This window comes from Amphimedon queenslandica, unplaced genomic scaffold, assembly GCF_000090795.2.
Source record: "Amphimedon queenslandica unplaced genomic scaffold, v1.1 AMPQUscaffold_13422, whole genome shotgun sequence".
Lineage (NCBI taxonomy): Eukaryota > Metazoa > Porifera > Demospongiae > Haplosclerida > Niphatidae > Amphimedon > Amphimedon queenslandica.
In genome coordinates this window covers 36,236-46,697 of record NW_003546342.1, presented here as the reverse complement: position 1 = coordinate 46,697, position 10,462 = coordinate 36,236, and the positions used below count along the sequence as shown (strand labels likewise).

At 33.5% G+C, this 10,462-nt stretch overlaps 1 long non-coding RNA gene across 1 annotated transcript; it reads right to left on the bottom strand.

Moving 5' to 3' along the window:
* Window positions 1-7,165: 7,165 nt before the first annotated feature.
* Window positions 7,166-10,417, bottom strand: LOC109581734 (uncharacterized). The gene is made up of 5 exons (XR_002184744.1): window positions 10,346-10,417; window positions 7,969-8,122; window positions 7,632-7,741; window positions 7,422-7,588; window positions 7,166-7,279 (listed from the first exon to the last, which is right to left on the bottom strand). It is a non-coding gene; the product is annotated as an uncharacterized LOC109581734 (long non-coding RNA).
* Window positions 10,418-10,462: the final 45 nt, after the last annotated feature.

The following is a 10,462-nucleotide window of genomic DNA, read 5'->3' as shown; positions in this document are numbered from 1 at the left end:
ACGATGGATAGCTATTTGATAAACTTTGCTTGTGACACTGAAAGTACTGAATCTGACAAGGAGCCTCTTGGGCTTGACCACTGCTTCATATTAAAAATAGTTGCAATAATCTGGTGTAGAAAGTATGCTATGCATCACAATTTTTTGGGTCACTTCAACCATAAAAGATTTTAACCACAAAAATTATGTCTATGCATGTATAAATGTACATGTATGTGTGTTATTGTATCATTCCTGTGTATATGTATGTGTGTACATGCAAACACTTAGTAAGTTCTTAATTGAGGACTCACATGATATAATAACACACTCAGTTGTGTATACTTGTCTATTAATATGCATATAATTGAATTTATTATGTCACCTTTGTATTACATAAAACACACTGTGCAGACTATAAAACTGTCAGTTAGTTATTGCATTTATTAACCAGTTACCGAATCAATTAATATGTCATACAAATTAATCATTATCGTTTAAATTTTATAGATTAATCTACCAGTCAATGTCACTAACAGATACTGGCATTCTCTCTCAGTTTGGAATGTGACCCCAACTACTGACTGGATAATTGAGTTTGGAGGAGATTCATCATACACTGATACAGCAGTTATTGAACTCAGTAAGTACATGTAGACAGTAGTAGATATAATGTGTATTGAATGTGTAATGGTTAACTGACAGAGGTCACACATTCAATGATTAAACATGAATCCTAGTAACTAACTGGAATTAGTTTGTGTATTTCTCATTCTCCACTACCGTATAGCAGGAAATTTTTGTTGCCAGAAACTTTTGTTGTCTTTCCAAGCAGGCTTTACCAGATATTTTTGTTGATTTTATTTTTGCTTTGCCTAACATAAATTTTCACCGTCGCACCCACTTAACACATGTGTGGTTTAAGATGGAAGAATGTCTATGGTTTATAGTTATCACATTTATAAAGACATTTGGAGCCCATTAGTTGGAGAAGAACTGCCATTCAGTGTTGAACCAGATAATGCCACAGATTGCTATGCCATGGCTGTAATGAAAAGAGGATCTGTGTGGGTCAAAAATTTTAGTTAGATTAAAATAATTTTCATTGTCTAAGAAGTTTGTTCAAATTTTTGGCCAATGAAACAAATGAAATTAGCACCCAATGAAAATTTCCTGCTATATGGTATTTTGTTACTGTATAGGATATACTAGTGATAATGATTGGTCTACTAGTGTAATACCTCTGGACCAGTATCAAGATCAGCTAAGAAGAAGAATACTGAGTGATTGGGAGAATTTAGGAATAGATAAACAGCTTCAAATGTTTCAAAATCGTCTTCAATTAGAAAGAGAAAGAGAATTCTATCAGGAACAGCTTCAAAGAGAAATAAAAGAGAAGGAGCAGATACAGCAAGATCAAGACAAAGAGCAGCAACAACTTCTTCAAGAGAAGGCAACACTTACTCAGCAACTTGATGATGCTACCACTCTCCTTGAGCAAGCAGAAAAGGATAAATCATTTCTTGAATTAGGTACTATTGTGTTGTACTGTTGTTTATGTGTACATTGTTTGCATTATAATACTAGTGGATTAGACAATGTTGAGTATGGAAATAGTATCCTGTACTCAATATAGGTCAAATTGTCCATGCATTAGAAATAATGAGATTGATGTAGAGTGAGCTCTGCTTACCATATATGGTATGATTAGCAATAATCATAGTACATATATAATATATACATATATAATATAGTGGGATTCACTGTAACATCCTTTGCCTATCATAGACATGTATGATAACATTATCAATAGCCTTATAGAGGTGGGTGATACGATACCAAAGTACTTATATATCCGGTACCAGGCCTCTGATACCAAATACTAAGTAACAAATCCTGGTAGCGAGGAGAGTAGTGACCACGCCCAACTACACCTACTTTGACGTCATAATAATGGTCACACCCTTTTATTATTACAAAAATGTCGGCTCATTTTCATTGATTGTTATTAATAACTAATTGTAAATTATCTGCGCATGCGCAGTAGCTGACTACTCATTCAACTGATATTCAAACTTAGTATCAGTATCAATTAAAAATTTCTGGTATCGAACCTTAGTGCATGTATTTATGGGCTACTGTACATGCAGTGCAAATTTGAATATAAGCTACAAATATCATTTTATTGTATTTTTATTGATAATAGAAGTATATGAGAAGCTTAAAGCTAAAGATGCCGATAATGAAGGATATATAAGTAAAATATTGGAAGAAAAGAAACAAGTAGAGGAGAAGAAACAGATTATTATTGGTTTGTGTATCATCATTACATGATATTAGACGAGAGAATATTCTATTAATGTAGAAGATTATGAGAAACTGAAACTCAAAGTTGCTAAACTATTAGAACAGAAGGAGGAACAATATTTCAAGGAGAAACAGATCATTATTGGTTAGTTAATTATACACACAGCATGTATTAGATGAGAGAATACAATGTATGTTTATTGTGTAGACAATAATCAAAATCTCAAAACTAACATTTCAGAGAAAGACAAAGTTATAGCCAAACTGACTTCACAAGTACATGTAGAGGAGAAACAGATCACTGCTGGTTAGTGTATCATTATCAATTATTTATATTCTATTAATTAATAGACCTTAAAGAAAAGGAGTTGTACATAGCCAAACTAGTGAAAGAAAGACAAGAGAGGGTCCTCAAGCAACCTATCAAAGAGACTAGTTCCATTGGACTACAATTTAATTACCTGATCCCTTCAATGGGTAAGAGTATTATTGACTGACTGACTGACTGACTGACTGTGTGTCTTATTACTACTGATAGATAATTTGGACTGTCTGAGTGATGTACAGGTAGCAGAGAAGAAGCTGTTTCTAGTTCAAGGAGAGAAACCTCAACTAATTAATTGGGAGAAATATGGTCTAAGGATTGGAGTACAAGAAGATACCTTATTACCCACCAATACATTTGAGGTAGCAGTGGCTGCTCTTGTAGGAGGACAGTTTGTCTTTCCAAAAAATACAGTACTAGTGAGTGCTGTTTATGCTGTTTCAGTATCCAAGGCTCTCTTGAAGCCATTGCAAGTAGAAATTGAGCACTGCATTGATCTGAGGGGACGACCAGGTCTTACACGATTTTTGAAGTTTGCTATAGCTCCTGTGAGCACACCCAGTCTTCCTTACCAGTTCTCAGTAGTCGAGGGAGGAGAGTTTAAACCTGATAGTTGGTATGGATCCATTCAACGTAAAGAGTTCTGTTTGGTAGCTATTGTTGGTGAGAAATTTCTATCCAAATCATCAACTAATGGAGACGAGTCAGAGGAAGAGGAGCAAGAGGAACAAGCAGAAGAGGAAACTGAGGAGGAAGTGGAAGATGGTGATAGCGATTCATCCAGTTATTCTGATAAGACTAAAGATCCACCAGGAGGTAGCAGTGTAGGACAAGGTGAGTAATGAGTCAGTGAGTGTGTACTAGTGTATATATAATGAACTGAATCTATTCCACTATATAGGAGAGTCTACTAGTAATGAGGGAGTAGAGGAAAAGGGGGAGACTGGAGGTCAGCCATTACATGAGGAAGGAAATGAAGAGCAAAAAAATAGAGGAGTAGGAGAGTCAAAGAATCATAAAGAAGAAGAAGCAACTGCTCTAATGCCTTGTACTGAGATTGGTTCAGATTTTAATAGTAAGTACTTACATCGACACTGTCAATGATAACTGATCTCACTTGTATAGTTGATTCTAATACTAGTGAGCAAGTAAATGCAACAGAAGAGGAGAAACTTGAAGGTGATACCAGTATTGATCCAGTTGATGATGGAAAGAATTTAAGAGTAGAGGAGAATACTGAACCTCAGCCTCAAGAACAAACTGCTGGTAATGAATAATTGATGCATGGACATGTAGCTATGATTTTAAAAACTGTATGTAATGATTTGCACATTTATTTATAGTTGGAGCAGGGTCCACTGGTGTAGAAGAGGCTGCAACATATGCTGGACTGGTTTATTATGAGAAGAAAGAAGCTGAAGACTTAGTGACCTTTACTGTAGCTAAGAAATTAAGTGCTCTCCTTGAGGTATGTGTACATACATTAATAATTTAGTCATTATTATCATCACTATTTTGATTTTATAGTTTATTGAGAAGAAACACGTACAAGCTGAGATTGGTCAATATGTTTATTTTTCTTTTATTCCTTTCTATTCATATATTGAATTGAAGTTTGATGCACCTCAAGATGAGCCATTCACTGGTTGGAGTATTAAGCCTCACATTAAACCTTGTAGAGTAAGTACTGCAAAATAATGTATGACTGATGGTTGGTGTGTGTATATTATATTAGTTGCGCCGTTGTGATGTTGATAATTTTGGCGATGCTAATTATCCTCTTCCTCCATGTTGTCTGGTATCAGTCTATGGATCACCTGGTGCTGTACCATCACTACATTACTCTGTACCACTGGATGGAGTGGCTGATCCTGTTACATTGTTCATTCACCGATCACTGAGAACTGCTCCTCCTCCTCCTTCGACAAGTAATGGTTAAATCATTTCAATTGTTTATTTGTTTAATATTAATCAGATCCTACTACCTCCTCCTCCTCTAATGTAGTACATGAATCAACGTCAGTATCATCCACTGGAGGAACTAGTAAGTGATAATACTGTGTGTGTGTGTGTGTGTGTGTGTGTGTGTGTGTGTGTGTGTGTACTGACCTTTGACCTCTGTTAGGTCCATCAGCTACTGTTGATGTCAATAAAGTAAAGAAAGTGATCAATGATGTTCTTGTATCTCATTATGCTGATCTTAATTCTTTACCGAAAAAGTCTCTTACTGGTCTTGTCAATCAGTTGTACGCAGCTAAGCTTATTAGTAATGAAGTTAGAGAAGCTCCTTCAATGAAAGAGTGCATTGATGAGTTGAAGGCTAGTCTTAGTTTTATGAGGAAGTTACCTCAAGTGCAGGAGCACTGTCAAAAGTTCTTAAGCTCATTCATTGCTGTGAGAGGCAGTTATGCTAATGCAGCAATAGCTTTAGGTGAGGACTGGATTGAAGCTATTAGAAATGAACTGGGATTTGATTTTAATATTGATATTGATGCTTAATAGTAGTTTTATTGACTTTCTTATTATTGCTTATTTTGAATATATATTTTTTAATTTTGTTAATTTACAAAAAATATTTATTAAAGAAGAGTTCAGCAATGATGGTACAGCAAATTGCACATAGTCTCGCACAGCCAGACCATAACTTAGCCCAGTCAGGCGTGGCCTGACCCTTGCAAAAATTGAGGGTCAGAAACTTCGTATTATCAAAGTTAAATGACCTAATCTGCATAGCTAGGGGACGAAGCTCCTTAATGTTTACATTTTTCTAGTAGCAATAATTTATAAAAATGTATCATCAGGAGTGACTGTAATGTACATGTACATGTACATACAAACAGACAGGCAGTATTTAATATACTGACTTGTCCTTCATCTAATTAATAAGTATAGACAGTAATGAGTACATTAGTCTCAAACCAGACCCACCTGTTTGAATGTGTATGGAAGAATATCTTCTAATGTCAGTGAGTGGGTGTATCTTGTGGACTATAGTACTGAAGTAAACAGGGTAAGAGGAAACCTCAAACCCAATGACAAAGTATTCAACAAGACCCTACAACATATTAATAATAAACCAGACCTTAGGGAACTTGTTACATGTACATGTACAACATTGATCAGTACTAAGTTACTAACTGCAGTGGCAATGCACAGAATGCATTTTGAGGGTTGAAATTTATAAATCAGTCAAAAAAGCTCAAAGACACAATAATTGGAGGAGATTTTCAAACCAATTTTCAGAAATTGCCTCAGTTGAGAGCATGAGGGGGAGTCCAACCATACTGGTATATAATGCATTTCAAAATGCACCTTTATAAAGTGAAAGACAAAACCAGCTCTTTGATATGATTGAGCCAGGAAGAGCAGCAGACTCACTATAGCTGCCTATAGACAACATAGTAGTTTAGTAGGGAAGTATAATGAAGTCTTGTAATAGCATCTAAGTTTTATTTGTGACTCTGATTCACACAACTCTTTGATGAGGTGATACTGTACCAGAAATAACGATCGAGACAGTTATAAGATAGTGAATCAATGATGGCATTAACATGAGGCTGTGAGGATAAAGATGTAATCACTATATTGCTTAATTGACATTATTAGATTAGTAAAACCAAGACCACCAAGACAAGCTGGGACAAAGAGAATACATTTGGTTGTGTCATGCACATATTCATAAACAAACTCATCTGATCCAATAGGGCTATTTAAGGTAGTTTAGGTAGGTACATGTAGGTTCATTAGTCAATTAATAGACGTTGTGAGCAAAAAGTAATTTAGCATGTCAAAAACACTGGGTTTGATACTCAAGTAACAAGGGTTAACATAACAGCCAAAATCAAAATTTATGCCAGTAGACATGAGCTCCTCCCACCACTTATGTAACTACACCAATATAGCATACATGTTATGTACATTGCCATAGCTACAGGATCTTCCTTCAGAAAAGAACATGATCTTACCATCAATGGAAACAAGAACGTCAAGATTACACAGTGCATGCATGTATTGTACATGTATATAGAAATGTATTTCTTCAATTGCTTATACCTCAAAAGTCAAAGCAAGAATTAGTTTAATTTTTTATATAGCATAAGGACATCAGTATGTATCAGAAAATTTAACAAAAATTTGAGGTGATTTTGGAGCAATTTTTTGATAAAATTATGGGCTATCTAGCCTTAAGGAAACCAAGCCTTTAAAATGAATTTAATATAAAAATTAGAGAGCAAATAAATTTAACAAAACAGAGGAGAAAAATTGACAAACTTTGCTTTTCCCCCTAAAATTTGCCTATTATTAAAAAAGTCAAAACTTAAAAATTTTCAGTCAGAATCAGCTCAAATTTTCTATATAGCATACTAAGTACATGTCAATATTTATCAAAAAATGTAACAAAAATTGAGGGTAATTTTGGAGGAAATTTTCAAAAAACTAAAACATGACTCAGTTCATAATTAATACTATAACTTACTGATGTTTATAAAATGTGCCATGAAATAACAAGAGATTAGAGATAGTATGATAATAGTATATCCCACAATCTTATGTAGTTAATTTGTCAAATAGACAGTCTTGCTGATCGAATGAGTGTCAATATATTAGTATAAGGACAACTACTTGATGAGACAAGTACCAGCATCTCTGGCTATTGATATTAAAATGCTAAAAAAGAGAGAGGGGAGGGAGGGAACATAATTATACACAAATACATGTACATGTACATGTACAAGCACATGTAAATGACATCAATACATTTGTATAATAAACTATTATTCTAATTAATATTATTATTATTATTACTAACTTGATTTTTTGTATCTGATTGCTGCGTCTACAAACAGTAAAATATTAATTTTGAAGAACACAAACAAAAAGATGAAATACAACCAATCATTTCTGACATGTTTACATGGCAACCAGGAAGGCCAAAATCTCTCCAAAATTTTTTTATCCCGACAAAGTTTTGCAGAACTAGAAAAAAATTATTTATAATTTTATTTATTTGTTTGCCTACCTGGTATTACATGTAAAAATGCATTTTGTTTGTCTCTAAAATTTCTTCATCAATATTTGATAAACTTTCAAGGCCTTGGTTCAACTCATCATAGTCAATAGCACCATCACCTAGTAATAATTCTAATAATACAATAGTACAGTGTAGATGAACACTATGGTACAAGAAAGTTTGTCTGTTGTACAAAGGTGTCCTCAATGTGGAAGCTATTTTATATAGTAAGGAATGTAATTGGTGCACTAGGTGCTGTCTGTTCAATGGAGGTGCATACATGTGCATGTACATGCACATGTACGTTAACACATACATTGTACATGTACATGTACAAATTGCTTACCATCAACATTGTAAACTTGAAATTAAAATGTAAGTTATCCAGTTGTGACCCTTTTATTAATAATTTGATTCCATTCCTCATCTCATCAAGACTAATGGATCTATTACTATCTTTATCAAATTATTGTGAAGAAACGACTTGCAAGGAATGAAGACTAGAGAATATAATGAAAGAAATTTAAAACACAATGTTGACTATTATATTTGTATATACATGTACATGTACAACATTAAATGGTGAATTCTTTCCTAGCCAGTATTGGAAAAATACCTTGTACTATACATGTAGTACATGGTCATTGATCCAATTTTGGAGCAACTTCAAAAATTTGTAAAAAATCCAATTTTAATCAAAATCAGCTCAAACTTTCTAGGCAACATAATAACATGTACCTGTATGTACCAGGAAAATTATAAAAATAGAGTATTCTCTCTTTTTAAAGTTTGGCAAAAAGTGGCCAAATATCCTGTACTTTAAAAATTCGTAAAAATCCAATTTTGATTGAAATCAGTAAAACAGAGATATGTATCAGGAAAAATTATAAAAATAGAGAATTCTCTTCTTTTAAATTTTGGTAAAATTTGACCAAAACTTTGTACAGGGTTGTTACCCAATTTTTGAGCAGCTTAAAAAATTGTAAAAATCCAATTTTGATTAAAATTAGCTCAAACTTTCTACACAAGATAAGAACAGGAATACATGTACAAATCAAGAAAAATATAAAAATAGAAAATTCGCTCCTTTTCAATTTTGGCAAAATTTGGCCAAAGACCCTGTACTATAATAACAAAGTCTTTTACCCAATTCCGAAGCAACTTTAAAATTTTGTAAAAAATACAATTTTAATCAGAATCAGCTCAAACTTTCTATGCAACATAAAAACATGTATATGCATCAGGAAAAATTATAAAAATGGAGAATTCTCTCTTTTTCAATTTTGGCAAAATTTGGCCAAAGACCCTGTACTATGTACAGGGTCTTTTACCCAACTCTGGAGTAACTGTAAAATTTTGTAAAAAATCCAATTTTGATCGGAATCAGCTCAAACTTTTTATGCAACATAAAAACATGTATATGCATCAGGAAAAATTATAAAAATAAAAATTCTTGCCTATTTAATTTTGGCAATATTTGGTCAAAGACCCTATACTGTAGTAAATTGACAGGCACTAGCTAACACATACATGTACATGCACACATTGTACGGTCATAATAAAAAGAGATAGACCTTTCATCTTGCTATCCCTAATCATCGTCATTCTAAATTAATTGGTCAAACTGTTTAACTAAAATGGAAACATTGTTTCTTTTTCAATTGCAAATTGAGGTCTAATTAAAAGAATTAGGCCAAATCAAAACACCAACTCAAAGCTGAATCCAAAATAACACATAATTATTATTATTTTACATGTATTAATGGATCTTTTATGAGCCTGATAATACATTGCTGAATAACTCAGTATAAAGTACTATCTATCAGAAAGTTTTTCCTATGACTTCAATTTTACTGGAATTAGAATTTTGCAGTTACATGCCACATTCAATAATGCATAACAGTTTTACTGCGTAAAAAATAAATCACAGCACAATTTTGAAACACAAAATTTTTCTGTTGCATAAATTTACAGTAAAGCATTATTTGATTCAATAAAACCATTCGGCAACCACTAATCATATTTACATATCTAATTAAGTGCATCATTACACGCATATACTTTAGCATTTTAAAACTTTAAAGAACTATATAGTGCACTGTTCATCAAGTTAGAATTGTGGGTTTTAATTGTCCGGCCTTGCCAATGCAAAGGCATAAAAAATTAGTTTGGCATTTGGTCAAATTACAAATAATTAATTTAATTACTCACATAAGGCAACTTCAGTTAAGTTTATACTTCTCCTTTTACAGGTCGGGCTAATGTGGGTGTCTGGGTAAACAGCTTATTAATAATATTATTGCAATAAAAATTTATGTACGTACAAATAAAGTGAGGGTGCATGCTGAAATAAAGAATGAAAGGGTGAAAGGTGAGTTCTTGTAATGCATTGTTTTTAGAGTGCTAGCATTGCAATCGAAAGTGCTATACAAACCAAGAGCAAAAAGTGTTGAAGTGTCGGAACAGAAAAATTTCTATAGTGTCACATTGATGCATCTTACCATTTGTTCATACAGTATTTCCAGTCATGACGCTAGCGTACAAAAGTCTCGCAAGCCAGACCATTTCCCAGCCTACAGTCATTGGGGTGGACAACCCCAATGACTGTAGGCTGGGGAATGGTCTGGCTCGCGAGACTAAGCGTACAAACCCACCCTAAGTCAAGCAATAATATAATATTATAAACCATTCAAATTTAAGCTAAATTTTTGTTTAATACTCACCTGCAATTCCAATCATTGTAGTCAAATTTTATGAACTTCAAGTCTTCAAATTCGATCATAGACCCCTTCAATGAAGTCTTCAATTAGGCGTGGTCAAAGGTGTGGTTACGATTATTA